At 51.9% G+C, this 14,351-nt stretch overlaps 1 protein-coding gene across 11 annotated transcripts in view; it reads left to right on the forward strand.

Moving 5' to 3' along the window:
- Nucleotides 1-14,351, forward strand: part of LOC119455925 (poly(rC)-binding protein 3-like) — a 490,025-nt gene that overhangs the window by 273,991 nt on the left and 201,683 nt on the right. The window lies entirely within an intron of this gene.

Genomic DNA, 14,351 nt, shown 5'->3' on the forward strand with positions numbered 1-14,351 from the left:
CAATATTCACTAAGATGTGTACGTATGCTTAGAAAAGCGTTTTTTTTTTCTTCTTTTTTGAAAGCGCTTGAGCCTCATTTCTCTCCTTTACGGCTTCCTTCGGTTAGTGTTTACAGTCGCGGGTCGCTGTCCTTCCCTTGCATGTATGATAGTATTGGTCGCCGTTAACACGTCTCTCATTGAAATAGCGCGCCGCTCTCGTAACAAGCTCAGCACGCCCGACCGACCACGGTCTCATTTTTTTTCCCCGCGCTTTCTTCCCGCGTTCCAGTTCGTATAGTTGGTTTCGTCACGTTCCCTCAGGCCCGCGCGTATAGCACGGCGGCTGACCAAGGGGAACGAGGCGGAAGGCAGTTTGCGGGCCGCGTACACCGAGATATATACGCCCTTCTGGCTGCCGCTGCTGCTGCCTCTCCGAGGAAAGCGGCGTCGCGAAGGCAAGGAGGCGGTACGACGGTCGAGCCAGGGAGACCCTCGTCGCTTTGAGAGCCGCAGCATCCCGATCTCCGTTGGGATCGCGGGCGGAAGGAAGACACACACACAGAGGAGGGGGGTGGATGCGAAGAAGGAACGAGAAGAAGAGAAGGCACGGAGAGCGGCTCTCCCAGAGGGTCTAGCGAGGAAGCCAGGAGGCAGAAATGGAAGCAGGAGACGAAGCAGCTGGTGTGCTGCAGCGCAGCGTCGCAGGCTTTGTTCCGCGCGGCAGATCGGAAGGCCTTCAGCCCCCCCTCCAACCTCCTCGTTCAGCCGTTCGTTGCTTCAGTTCGGCGGTGCCGGCCTCTGCTGTCTCGGCTCATTAGCCGCCAAGACATCCGCGTGAGCCGCAAGAATCTAGCCGAAAGCTTTTGCCGCCCCTCCGCACCGCGCTATGTGTGTCTTCTTCCTCTGGCGACCGGCCGGCCGCTCTGTCAGTGTCCACTGCTGCTTCGACGTTGCCGGCCGCTCTCTCTCGTTTCGTTTATTTATTTTTTTCTCGTTGTCACCGCACTTGCAGGTGCGTTTGCCTTTTGTTTGAGGGAAGCGTCGCATAACGGCGCGTGAGGATATTTTTAACGACCGAACGACGAGCAGCCGGGCCTGCAGTCGAGGCGCGAGTTGGCGAGGACATGAATCTAATGTGGCGGTTGGTAGCAGAAGCGACACGCTTTGAGACGACGGCAAGAATGGAATTCTGACGTTCTGTCAGCGATGTCCGAGCGGTTCTTCATATCACTTTGCGTCCTTCGTGAAGCGAACTATGTGACGGGACAAGTTATCATCGGAGCTTGTCAAAACCAAAATCGTGTCAAGTGCCTCTTTGTCTGTAAATATGTCTAAAGGCATGGTCTCACCGCCTGCGAAGCAACTTTTTGCTGGGAGCTGCACTTCTGTTAACTTCTCTTTGCGTTAAGACGCTCTCTGTCGAGCTCGCTCTTCGTTACCAGCAGGACGTTTTGTTAGCGTGCGAATATTCCTATCTGCGCGTGTAAGCGGCTTGCGAGGTCGATTCGTGATGTGCAGGTCGCATTGTGGCGCAAGCTGTAGAAAGGTGTGTGCCGAGGAGATAAAAACCTAAACCTGCTCAAGCACCCTCACCAGTAACGCTTATTTTTGATAGAAATGCTAGGAACCTCATGTTAAAGCCGGACGCACATCCGTTCTTCTAATCCCCTGGCCTTTCACTCAGAAAAAGAAGATTAACGGCACCGGTTTTGTCATTCCCACAGGTTTACTTGCGTCCGCGTGAGCACGAAAGTGGCACACGCACCGGGGCGCACAGGCGCTGACATGATACCCATTTGTGGTAGCAGGGGTCGCTGCTACCCTTACCCTTAGATTACCTTGGCGAGTTGCGATGGGCCAGCAATTGTTCCGCTTGATCGAATTTCGTTGGAAGCTGAAGTCTATACGCGGACTGCGCCAAAGCTGAATTTACTTTTTTTTTCCCCTTTCCCGTTTCCGTCTCTCAGCGCGTGATACCAGTCGCAGGGGGGGAGTTCCGTGTTCCTGGCGTGCCTCTCGCGCGGTTAAAACGAAGCTCACGCGTGAAACAACGGCCCCCGCGCAGACACAATGAAAACGGCCCCGCAGAAACCTGGCAAGGGGATGCGAGCGGCACGCGCGTTCGGTATTGCGCCACACGGCCGCCCGCGCGTGCGCTCGCGTAAACACACAGATGCGCAGACAGTAATAGCCGACCGCACTCGTCGCTGGCTGGGTATACACCGTCCTAGATAACGGGGGATACAGAGGAGCTTTCCAGAGGATGCTCATCTCTCGAGAGCACGCGCGCGCGCGAGAACTCGCGCCAGGCGCGTCTCTCCCCCCCCCCCCCCTCTTTTGTGTTGTTGGGGGGCGCGGAGAGCTTGGTTCCCATGGCGTTGATGGATCGCTTGCTTTTTGTAGCCGCCTGCTTCAGGCATCTAGGCAAGGACACCCAGCGGGCCCACCGCACTCCGGAAGCGGCCACAATGCGCCGTGCACCGCCGCCGCCACAACCCTTGGGCGGCGGCGGAGGAAGAACTGAAGCATTACCTGCCACGAATAGGCCGCGCATTGCACGCGGAGCGGCACTGCCGATTGCGCCAGGTGTGTGTGTGTGTGTGTGTGTGTGTGTGTGTGTGTGTGTGTGTGTGTGTGTGTGTGTGTGTGTGTGTGTGTGTGTGTGTGTGTGTGTGTGTGTGTGTGTGTGTGTGTGTGTGTGTGTGTGTGTGTGTGTGTGTGTGTGTGTGTGTGTGTGGCACGCCGCGCGGGGTGCACTGCTCTTTTCTCGGTTTTCCGCTTTGGCCGAGACCGCGCCCGTCGTTTTAATTTGCCGCCCTAGCTCGCCCCCGGGGTCGCGAGCCTCGGAATATAGCGGCACGATTGTTTCGTTCCAGGTACGCGCATTCTGCTTGAAGTTAAGAAATTTGCAGGTGCAAGTTGGAATCGGTTATCGCAAGACGCCCCTAATTGGAGATCGCAGGGAGAGGCCTTCGTCCTGCAGTGGACATAAATATAGGCTGATGATGGTGACGCATTCAGCTTTAGAGCACCGGCGGTGGATTCACAGGTTGATTTCTCGTTTTGGTTTCACGAGAGGAAGATTCAGTACAGTGTGCCCTAGCTGCAGGAGGAGGGCCTTTTGTAACAAGCACACGTCGCTGCTTCCGCGCGGTATCTGACACGACTGTAACCAATGTCGATTAGTCGCGTGCCGTCGTGAAGTTCAACAAAAATATAAATAATAATAATAGTAAAAAAAAAAGAGATGAACTACCCCTGATTTTTCTGATGTCATATATATTCAAGGTAATGCTAATGACGAGTCGATTCTACCCGCAGTGGTTTGTTGAAATCATAGCGTATGTGGGACGCTTTTGGCTAGACCTGGTGCGCGTACTGCGGGCGTCACTGCCAAGAAGTGCGTTTTGTTAGTAACCGCCTTGCGGTAAACGTGATGTACTCCCCGAAGGTGCCGTAATGTCTGTTCGTGGTGCGTGGAACTCGATCTGAGATGATCGGAGCCGTCTGATAATTGCGTAATACTTAAGTCAAGAGAAGCCTCAGTTGCAGCTAATAACACATTGGCTACTCTGTTCAGGAAAAAACGGAAAAAAAAAAAAAACAAACCCGATGGCTTTGACCGCAGCCAGCGTGTAGTGTAGAAATCGAAACCTTCTTACATAGCTGTGTTGGTGAAGCCCTGCTTTACGCTAATTCGGGAAGTTAGCTTTATTTGAATATAATTTTGTGGAAAGAAACCGTGTACTGCAGTTTGTTTGCATTAGCGTCATCGCAGCGAATTATGTATATTTTCGTATTAGGAGCTAGGCACAATGCAAATGCACAAAGGATCAGGCTCTGAAACATTTGCTCACGTTGCCGATGCTCGATCATTGGCAAGATGAATGCGCAAACAATTGATACGAAGTAATAATACTGATACTACGCGTGGACTTGACTAAACGAAGCTGCGTATAAGAGGCACGCCAATAATTATTGCCAAAGCATTGCAGGCACTCAATCTGTCAGCTGTAGTAACGCGACGCGCCCGATCGTATCCACACCATGTCTCGTCTCGATACACCCGCCTTATCGCTGACCTGCAATATTTGGTGGGGAAGCTTGTTTGGATGCACGCCTTGATTCCCGGGCCGCTGGGGCGCGCGAAGCGAACCGCGAAAGTGAAGAACCCTGGTGCGGTTAGGCGTGACGCCGGGAAGGAATAAGAATGAAATGCGGGGACTGACGGCGATGACGCTGACCTTTTGCTTCCTCCAGGCGAGCTAATTTTGCCTCGGTCGTCTCTTTCGAGCACGTATTTCCTTGAAGGACGCAGTTGGACACAGTTTTCTGCGTCGTGCCGAGCCGGTCTGGATGTCCGTTGTGGTAGCTCAACACACACACACACACACTCACACGCACGCACGCACATGTCCTTTTGTTAGGCAACCTTACCTTACGCTCTATATGTTCTATGGAAGCGAAAGTAGGTGCTATGATTTCCTCTGTATGGTGTCGCAAGGAACCTATGAACGCGAAAAACGTGTAGAAATTTTGGGCGGTTGTAATGAGTTGTCTATATCTCGTTCTCGTGCCCATAATGGTGGCTAAGTAACGGCGATAAGCGCTTGCTTTCCTCCTGAATTGTTCTGGAATACGGTGACAGTGTTGAATACTTGCGAAAAACGAATCGCGCTTCTAAAGTAGCTTCCAGGCAAGAAAACAATCAAGATGTATGTATAGCGCGCGTGCGAATAAATTTCCTACATATTTAAAACGGAAACCGCTATGGTAACGCGCTGCTGCTCCTGAAAAGTTGCACAATTCCTTGTCAATCTTGCTTTTGCCTGCAGAAGAATGACCAATCGCTTTGCCACCACATCTTGTCGCATCAAACTTTGGTGTTAGTCATGCAGTTCAGGTTTCCTGAGGTTTATGCGTTCTGTGGCCAAGCTGTGAACGCATATTTCACCCAACGCGCTCGTTAATATATATACAATGAATTTGGCATGCTGAGCACGAGTTCGCAGGATCAAATTCCGGTCAGGGCGGCCGCATTTCGATAGGGTTGAAATGCAGAAAACACCCGTGTACTTAGATTTAGGTGCATGTTAAAGAACCCCTGGTGGTTCAAATTAATCTGGAGTCGCCCACTACGGCGTGCCTCATAATCACATGGGGGTTTTAGCACGTAAAACCACATATTTAATATAAAGCGGCGGTCAGCTTCACAGAACTCCTCGGCAATTCCCAAAAAGACATTGCACTAGAATTGTTCGTAAGACGAATTGTTCGTAAGACGAAATTCGAGCCGTTCCCAATTCTCGGCATAATAGGGAGTTTGAGTTTTTTCCTTAAACTTCATAACATTTGTGGATTGCCGGGTCGCTGGAGTCTTGGATTGCTGTATAGCATAAAGCCCCTCAGTATACTAAGCTTTAGTATGGCAAAGCTGATCGCGTCATCTTGTGGCGTTTTGTATGTGTCTGAAAACGACCGTGTCACGTCAGTGTCACGGTCGAAAAAAAAAATCACAGAAGTATTGTACATTGACGGATTATGTCGCTACCTACGCTTTACGCCATCACTGAAGTAGAATAGTTAGGTCCTGCAGTATTAGTTTTGCGTTCTCACGGTTTAGACACCGCGTCACCAGGTGTCGCGACCAACGTTATAGCTGCCGTACACCTCACCGGGTACCGGCTATTCCGCAAAAGCTTACGGACAACTTAAACTGTCTATTTCCTTGTCGGGCGTTTCTGTTGTCCCGCTCGTTCTTGTTTCTCGTGCGCCTGGCCTTTCCGTACCATCAATCCGTACCAGTTCGCTCAGCTCTCTGTCTGACTACGTTCTATTCCGCGGCTTATGCCGAACTTGCTTGCATCGCGGCGCCGTGAAAAAAATTAGCCGCGTCGTCGCTCTCCAAGTTATTCCGCCGAACTCGAATACATGTATGCGGCCCGCGTATACGCGAAACGATGAACGAGGAAGCAATACCATCGACGAGGACTACAGCGGTGGCTACGACGGCGACGTAAACACAATGCGGCAGCGGCATCGATGCTACATAGCGGTGGGATCGTCCTGCTGCGGCTGCTTGCTTCTTGCAGGAAGAAGCTCTGGCCGTGGACCTCCGGTTGTTCGCCAGAAAGGAACCGATTAGTGCTCGAAACCGCGCGCTTCTTTCGAGGCGCGCATTTTCTTCGCTTCGCCCTTTTGCGCTTTCTCATTTGTTTTTCACGGCCGACGTTCCTCGAGCGTGTAATTTTTTCCGGTGGTGGCGACGACGGCGGCCAGCGGTTTCCTCGCTCGCGGCGCGTGGATCGAGCTTCGTCGTAATAGCCGCGCGAGTCTCGGGAAGGGGGCCAGGAGGAGCGGGGAGTGGAAAAGAAGGAAAGGGGTTGGTGGTGAACGGTAATGACTGGCTCTCGAGCGCGGTGAGAGGAGCTCCGAACCACCTGTTGTTGTCCACTGGCTGCTGCTGCTGCTGCGGCGCCTCCCGGAGAAGTTACTACTTTCTAGGCTTCTTACTACGATGCGAGTGAGCGCGCTCGCCGGTGCTTGCGGCCGTTTCGCCTATCGGCGCTTGCGAGTCGTCCCGTTAGTTTCCGCTTTCTCTGGCATCCACTTCTGACGTCAGTTTTCGCAAGATCTTTTTGTGAGGCGTTCTCGCTTCGTTCTTCAACACCAGTGTGTTGTATAGCTTTCGCTGGCAGCGTGCACGAGAGACGTTCGACGCACTGTTTGCGTCATTCTTTCCAACCGTCGCGCGTTAGTTCGTTCTTTGCTTCCCTTTCGTTCCCTTCTCCTTAATGCGTACATTCTTTGCTTCATTCAAGGCACGTTGCGGTACGTAGGTTCCTGCCTCGCCTCATTTTGGTAACAAGAAAGTTAATGTGTGAGCGATGGCGGAAACGAACCTCGGCGGTCAAGCGTAGCAGCCCGGTGCTCTAACCATTACGCCACGATCGCACACGGGCTTCTCTCGTTCCAAAGCCAGCCAGCTCTTCGAAGCATTTGGCGCGTGCGTCGCGTCACACATTCTCGTCTTCTTTCCTTGCGACAGCTCGCGCATTGGGACGCTGTGTTATACTACACCATGTCCGGGATCGGCCCACATTCTGCAGTACTTTCCTCGTGGCAGATAACGCTACGTAGAAACTGTGCGACGTTGTACCGACTTCTTGATTGGCCCAAGTGTTGATGTTTTACGATTTCTTCGCAGGAGTACAAATGTCGTTTCGTTTTCACAAGACCACCTGACATAAACATAAGTACGTATGTATGTAGAAAACATTGGTACGTAGTCGCAGATCACGTCACATTCGCTGGCTAACGCCCATTGAGTACCTATGTATAACACAAGCAGCGACACGTATAAATTCGCGTTGAACGGCCGTAGTAGAAGTCGTGCAGTTGCCGCCATCTGATCGTCTTCAACTTGGTCGTCGTCGTGATGCTGTCGTGACACACACACACACACACACACACGCACGCACACGCACACACGCACACGCACACACACACGCACGCACACACGCACGCACACACGCACACACGCACGCACGCACACACGCACGCGCACACACACACACACACACACACACACACACACACACACACACACACACACACACGCACACGCACACGCACACACACACACACACACACACACACACACACACACACACACCTACCTTCAGTTGCCTGGTACATCTTTACGGAACGTCAAACAATTCTCGATCACGAGGTACCTGCAAAAGGCTTCGCATACCGTCGATTCTCATAGTGGGTGGGATCTGTACATCTTGGTTTTATCTCGCTTTGTTTTTATCCCACGATGTGCGAGTTGACCAGGAACTTCGTGTTTAATTTAGCCGTTCGGTGAATTAGCAAGTGTAAAAACAACTTGAGTGCCATATACACGAGCTTCGCCCGAGTCGTAATCGACAAATAATGTTGCTCTCTTACGTTTAGTATCTCACGTTTCTCACCTATAGGTAGCTATCCTTTCGTGACACGATGCCGATATTTCTTTTAGCCAGACAAAGCCGACACTGTCGATTTCGCGCTGAGGTTTTCCGTCATTTGCGCGCTTTCTTCTGCCGCCTTGTAATGCAACGACTCGAGCGCAAACTTCGGTCGTGTGAACACATGGGCTGTGCCGATGTTTATATCGTTCTTGAACTGCTGCTGTGTTTCCGCAAAAAAAAGAAAAAAAAAGGTAATTTTGTCACTTTTGCACGAAACGTTGTGCCGGTTGGTCTCCCCTTCGCTTCACGAATCATCTCTGACCAACGCACGTATTAATCAGGAGAACTGAACGTTGACCGAGTCGTTACTGTTACTTACTGCGAATTGCGCTGCAAATACACGCATAGATGAGGAAGGGCATCCGTGCCCTCCTTTCTTCGTCCGTGTGTGTCTCGTGCAGCCCGCAGTGTACCACGCATACATGCCGGCCATTTCACTAACACCTCTACCCCCGTCTCTCTCTCTCTCTCCCACTGGCGTTTCTCTATTTTCACCAGGCTGCCTTATACTTCCACCGCTTTCAGGCGATATAGCTCCACTGTAATCGGGAGAAAGAAGCTGACACGCTGCTATTCCCACTCGAGCGGCACTTTTTTTGTCCCGGCCAACGACACGCGGTCTCGCGTGAACGGAACCGCGCGTCTTCCTTTCGCTATGCGCGAATGCATGGAGCTGAATGGTGGATCCCTCTTACCCCCATTTTTTTTTTTTTCGGGGCAATGCGCACTGCAATGAAAAACCCTCTCCCGCGCAGCAAGCAGCCATTCTGCTCTGTTAGAGTTCTTTCGCAGATGAGTGCCATCTGTCTTCTCCTTCCGCTGCCTCTGGTTCCATATATATACGCACTCGTTTTGTACATTGCGTTGCCGGATTTTCGTGGCATAAAGCAGTTGCTCGCGCATCTCCTGAAGGAGGGGCGCCCGTCCTTTTCCGTTTCTCTTTCTCGTTGTATACCGTACGTGTCTGCTTGCGCCTTCTACGTCCCAAAGATTCCGCTGTTAGCCTTTTGCGTTGCTCGCGGGTCGTTTCTTCTTGTCTTCTGAGGGCCATTGGTATTTGTCCGGTACTCTCTCGTTTGTTTTCTTCGCCATGCTCTTCTTCTACTACCCGATGCCGTCTGGATTTCCCCTCAAGTAAGTCGTGTCTCAAGCCCTACAGCGCGAGTAGGCTTTAGGATTGCCGCCCGTCCTTTATATATATTTCTAACCTTATTTTTGTTGAGAGGGAAAGAACTGTACAGCTAGTGGAAGGAAGGGAAAGGCTAAGTGGCATCCGGATGGCGCGTGTACACGCAACTGTAGGATGGCAGCGGCGTTGACGCAGCTTTGTCTCCGTCATTTGTTGTTTCTTACATTCAGCTTCTTTCTTTCTTCTTTTTCTGCGCGCTGAGAAAACCCCGGAAGACATTTCGCCGCATGCTTTTCCCGCCTTCTTCGTCTTCTATCTGGCGGAGCGCAAACACTTGCGTGAAGCGGCTTGCACTCGAGCTTTTCGCCTCCGGCGTTGTTATGATCCTTTTCTATCCCGTGGAAAAAAAAAAGGGGGGACACTCTTCGCGTTTCACTTTCTGTACGCGACGCGACGCGAAGCTTTCAATTATGTGGCTTTTCTTTTTCTATCGCCCGTCTCCTCTAGGAGTTTATTGTCGCCCTTTCTCGCCTTTGCTGTCGGCGTCTGGTCGAAAACAAACTCCCGTCTCCTCTTCGAGAAATGATAACGATTTAGCGGAAGTCGGAGTCGTATTTCGTCTCGGCGTTTCGTGAATGAACACGGTTGAAGTAACTGATTTCGGTGAGGGGCAAGGCGGTTCGCGACTGGCTGTCGTGTAAAGGTATACCATCTTTTCCGCTCGTCCGTTTGTTGGTGTTCTTGGATGGTGGCGGAAGCTTTTCGGTCATGTGCATTTGCAGCTTTGTTGCCCCTCTTTTCCTTATTCGAGATTGCTATAACCAATACCTAGTTTCATCGCCTCTGATTTGCAACCATCTTCGGCAACGGCAACTTGTCTTCTTTCCGTGTGAACGGCAACTGCTGCCGCTGAGTTGACGCTTAACAGGCTGTCTGTGGATCTCGTCGCGCGTTGCAATCTTCCGTACGCCTGATGCTTCGTGCATTAACCACCTAACGCCAGCCGCTAATATATATATAGCCGCGTGAGCAAAAATATGCAGACCGCGTGATCTGCGACGACATAACCCTGACTTCATCGGCTGAGAGGGGTGGTCAATGCTCAAGAGGGCCATGCTGCTCGCAAAACGAGTGTTTGAAATCCTCCAGCGGCGAGACGCCGCGGCCACAGCGACTCCATTCTGATGTGTGCGGGTGTCGCTTGCTCGCCGCATTTAGCGTCCTGACACCTCGCTACATGTCACAAGAGAAAATAGGAAGTCTCAGCTTCCCCGCAAACCTGTTACTCTTTACGGAATACTGGGGTTACCGGAGCCGAGGTCAGCAGTGGCAACGTCGGTAGCCATATCTTGGGACACGTTTTCAAACCACAACGCCTTCGAAAGGCGTATTTTGTTGCGTGCGGGTTCTCTGTGAAGGAAAATGCGAAAAGGGCTGCATGTTAACGATTGTATCGCTACCGACGCTTTTCGCCAGCAGCTGAGTATAAAATGGTTGGTGAGAGAGAGAGAGATAAATGATATGCGAAAGGCAGGGAGCTTAACTGGAAGGTAGATATCCAGTTTGCTGCCCTGCACTGGGGAAGGGGTTAAATCCTGCGCCGTAGGATGGCGCCACCTGCGCGGCTTCGCACGTCTATATCTCCGATTACCCGGTATACCGTAAAGGGTAAAACGTTTACGGATACGCTAAAACCTCCCAATTGAGCGTTTTAGCTTTTCCGCAAACGAAGCTAGCTTATGGGACACCGGAGCCGTGGGCGGCCATATAGAAACATTGGTAGCGACATCTTGTGTCGTTTTATACAACCACAACGCGTTAGAAACGTTTCTCTTGCGTCGGTGTTCTCGTCGAAATAAATTAAGAAAAACATATGACATGCCAGCGATTTTATATCGGGGCCTGCTCTGCCCACCAGCTGCTACATGTATATAGGTATAGAATGGTCCCCACAATAGTAGCTTTGTCCTCTATCGTTAAACTCTGCACCACAAGATGGTGCCACCAACGCGGCCACTCGCGCAAATCTCTCCGGTAACCCACCGTGCGGTAACCCGTTATTACGTAAACTGCAACACATTTAAGGACAGGGCACTATGTAAGGACGGGCAGGGTTGTGCGGAAAGAACGCGGTGCAGTTCTCGCGCCATGCAGCGTCGTCATTTTCGTGCCTGCGGCTACGTCCTGTATAGTGCGTCGCGTCAGGAAGTACTTACTCAAGCTGTTGAGGGAAGAAATACATGCGCGTCGAGAAAGCACGCGCTGTATTTATATAAGCGATACACTTGTGTATCACTGTATACTGCCAAGTCTACACTTTGCATCGCCGCGTTCGCTATCACGGAATTACTATCTTACGATGTTCTAGAACCGATTTTTAAACAATAGTACTACCCGTTGCTTTTCTTTTATTCATTTTGTGTGTTCCTAGTTAACGCGACAGCTTTAGTTGCTTCCCGACGCAGCTGAAGAGCATGTTATACGCGTGGCCCGTATACCAACAAGGATAACTTCTGTTAGACGTAGAGTTAGACGTCAGACGTAGCGTTAGCGTCTGGTTTATACGTAGCGTTTCTCTCTTATACTTTTCTTGCTTCTTTTTGTGTGTGTGTGTGTGTGTGCTGCATTCTCCGTGGTTATCATTCTTTTTGTTCTTCCTATAGAATGTGTGCGGCGCATGAAATTTGTCGCGGTTACTCCGGTTGCTTAGCGATTAAGCGAAGGAGACACGAAGTTGGCGTATTCCCTGTGTCCGTTTCTGCAACGTTTCTGCGTTGTCGGCAAGGCCGTTTTGCTTCGTTCTCTCCAGTTTTTTTTTTCTTTCTACTTTCCGAAGCGTACCTTGTTCGCCGCTGCTTATTCGCCCCCGCTGATTTGTGGAAACAGGGCCCATAATTTGCGGTAATCAGGGCCGCTACGGCACGGCCATAAAAGATGGTATTCGCTTCTTCCTATATACGGACGCGGCTTTTTCAGTGGCTGGGCGGCTTCTGGCAGGCCGTGATTGTTCCGCTCAGCGGAACTTGCCGCGCTATACCGGCGACAAAAGTCGATAGCTTATACGTGCATATATATATATATATATATAGGAAACGCAAAGTATACCAGCGAGTCGTCGTTTTTCAGAGCCTTAAAATTCTCCGCACGATTTTATTTCGTTTATTTCCCCAATCCGACGATTTCTATACAGACTCGGTTTAGAGGAAGAAAATGTATTATAGCTTTGCTCGCAACACGAACCGTATACTAGCATAGTGCAGGTTGTTGCAGCCGCCACCTCCTCTGGCCAAATACTCGCGATGCAGCGAACGCTCGCTTATTGCGACACCGTATCAGCACGTTGGCACCGCGCTCGGCTCGTTTTCCTTTTGACCGGGTGCGCGCCGACGCGTGAAGCAAAGAGGCGATGTCGTCGGCTCGCGGAATCGACGAAAAAGTCGCGCTGTGTACGACGTCGCGCGCGTCCTCCTCGGAACTCGAGACGCGTGCTGCGCCGCGTCTTGTGGTACGGCGCGCGAATACAAAAGCAGCTCGTCGTGCCTTTGCCGCTGCCGCCACTTGAGCGAGGTGCTGGATGCGCGTTTTTGCTGACTCTCTCTCTCTCTCTCTCTTGTTTTCGGCTCAACCTGGACGGGCCCATGTAGATGATTAGAGAAAGAAGCACGGCTGCGCTTGTTTCCTCCGGCGCGTCTACTCGTGGCACGCTTGTCTAGAGGGACCCGCGGCGCACGTGCTTCTTTATATACGCCGCGATACTGCATTCGCGTTGTTTGTTCTTTCGCCAGCCTGGCTTCGTTCGGTTCCTCCGACCGAGAAACGGAATTGTCCCGAGCAATCTCGTTTCTACGCGGGGCCGCACGCCGTATTGGCCCTCCTCTTCGCTCCGCCGCTCAGCTCTCTCTCCCCGGGGCCGGCGGCGAAGACCGGAGTGGGGGCGGGGCTCGAGTGGGAAGGTGTGCGCGCAGGCGAAGGTCTTGCCGCGAGGTCGAGGGTGAGCGAGAGACAAGGGCATTAGGGGGGGAGGCAGTGAGGTAGGTGGGTATAAGGAGGGTGCCCAGAAAGCGACGAGCACCCCCTCGTCTTTATAGAGACTCTTCTCCCTCGATTCTTTCTCGTCACCGTCTCGCTGCACACTTCAAAGTCGACGTTGTTGCTCCCGCTGGGTTGCAGTCGAAGCTTCTTCATTCCCGCCGCGTCGTTGTCGCGGTTAAGCCTTATCGTTTTTCAATTGCGTTCGCTCTTTACACTCTGGCGCGGGTCTTCGTCGTCTCCGGCGGAAATTTTTTTGTTTCGCCGCTATACGCGATTTTGATGACGGGTGGTCGCGCGTCGGCGAGCGCGCGAAGACGTGTTTCGCGCCGGTCCAAGTCTTCTCCGCACTGTGTCTGTACGGGTCGCCTCTTTCGCCGGCGCGTTTGGCGCCGTCGCCGCGCCTAGGTATATAGTGTCGTTCGTCGTCCCTGCATTTTACGTGTCCTATTTTCTCGTCGACTCAAACTTTCGATTGCCACGGTTCGGTAATTGCTGCGAAGCTGACGACAATCGCTGCGGACGTGGCCTTTCTGCCGGTACGACATATGCGGATGACGCGATGGGAGCTCGCTGCTTCCGCTCTCCCTTTTTGGAAACTTAGCTCGCGGCGCTCTGGGAGAGCGCTCGTCGATATTGAAGCGGCTTGGCGAGGCAATCTCCTGACAGTATCGTCTGCCCTCTATTATCTTTTTTTCTTTTCTGGTTTTTCTGGTTAAACTTTTCTCGCCGATTCTCCAAAGCAACCTTATTCTTCACGCTCTAGGGCCCGTACATGTGTCAAGGCCTATCTATACATTACTTGAGCGCAGAGTGCGAAGGCATAAGCGTCTCGTAGCGCGAAAGTTCCTTGCTCGTCCGACTGTTAGCGTTCCACACTTGACTTGCTCATCTTCTCTCTCTTTCTTCTCTCTCTCTTTTATTTTCTTCTTTCATCTCCTACTCGCACTTTTGCGCTTCCCCGTGAAGTAATGGGAGGAGCCGGGAGCCATTTCGACACTGAAACGACATCCAAAATGAAACCTTGCGTGAAAATCTAGTTAGCGGATAGTGCGCGCGGTCTCTGGAACCGCGCGTGTCTTGACTGCCGGGCTGGAAATCAATTGTGGCTGCATTTGCGCACGTTGCCTGCCAGGGGCCCTGGCTTTCGTTAGACGTTTGCTAACCGGTTTCTGTTAGTTTTGAAGCAGAGATTC

Source organism: Dermacentor silvarum, chromosome 6, assembly GCF_013339745.2.
Source record: "Dermacentor silvarum isolate Dsil-2018 chromosome 6, BIME_Dsil_1.4, whole genome shotgun sequence".
In the NCBI taxonomy this organism is placed as follows: domain Eukaryota; kingdom Metazoa; phylum Arthropoda; class Arachnida; order Ixodida; family Ixodidae; genus Dermacentor; species Dermacentor silvarum.